Raw genomic sequence first — 1,012 nt, 5'->3', positions numbered from 1 at the left:
GTGGCCTAGCAGGGCTGCTCCTTCCTCAGGGGGGAAGGGGGTGTCAAAGAGCCCACCATTGAGATCAGGTAGAAACAGTCCCTGTTACCCTTACTAGGGTACGCACTTGGATACTGAGCTACCAAGGGCTACATCTGAGCAGATGTTCTAGGTTACATCCATACATGGTCCTTGGTTGGAGAAACAGACTCATAAAGTCCCCTGTACCCAGATATATTTGTTTCTTGTGGAGCTCCTGTTCTCTCCAGGTCATATTAACTCTTCCTTCTTTCATATGATTCCCTGCACTCTGCCAAAGATTGAATTATGAGTCTTAATATCTGCTTTGATACAACTGCTAGGTAGAGTCTTTCAGAGGCCCTCTGTGGTAGGCTCCTTTCCTGCTACTTGTTTGCTCCTACATCCAATGTCCATCCTATTTGAAAAATATGGAACACTTCAGGAATTTATGTGTCATCCTTGTGCAGAGGTCATGCTAATCTTCTCTGTATCGTTCCAATTTTAGTATATAGGCTGCAGAAGCGAGCACTATTTACAATTTTTGAATTAAAGTTTCTTTTTAAGTAATGTTCTTCTAGTAAACTCTAAACTGCCTTTATTTTTAATAGGACAAAAAGATTAAGTGATTTAAAGTTATATACATAATTTGCAAATTAATTATGTAAAATAATTTACATATAAATTTTTATAACATGTGTAGCACATCTTTATGTAAATAAAAAAAGAGATCCTTCAAACTTATTTGTTGAGGCAACCGAGCTAGAAATTGTGGAATAGCAAACACCAGTAATGAGATGGCTCGGCAGTTAGGAGCACTTACTGCTCATCCAGGAGACCCAAGCTTGGTTCCCAGCACCTGCCTCACAAGTGCTGTAGCTTCCGCTCCCCAGGATCCCACTTCCTCTTCTGAACTCTACAGGCGCATGCATTTACACATGCACATACGCACACACACACACAAACATTCACATATATACATAATTTAAAATAAAACCAAAAAAAAAATTTTTTT

At 39.3% G+C, this 1,012-nt stretch overlaps 1 non-coding gene across 1 annotated transcript; it reads right to left on the bottom strand.

Moving 5' to 3' along the window:
- Nucleotides 1-422: 422 nt before the first annotated feature.
- LOC132652074 (U6 spliceosomal RNA) lies at nt 423-529 on the bottom strand. Its single transcript, XR_009589566.1, has one exon. It is a non-coding gene; the product is annotated as a U6 spliceosomal RNA (small nuclear RNA).
- Between the last annotated feature and the right edge of the window lie 483 nt (nt 530-1,012).

Source organism: Meriones unguiculatus, chromosome 1 (genome assembly GCF_030254825.1).
Source record: "Meriones unguiculatus strain TT.TT164.6M chromosome 1, Bangor_MerUng_6.1, whole genome shotgun sequence".
Taxonomy (NCBI): domain Eukaryota; kingdom Metazoa; phylum Chordata; class Mammalia; order Rodentia; family Muridae; genus Meriones; species Meriones unguiculatus.
The sequence above is the reverse complement of the archived record's forward strand: the minus strand, read 5'-3'. Positions and strand labels throughout refer to the sequence as shown.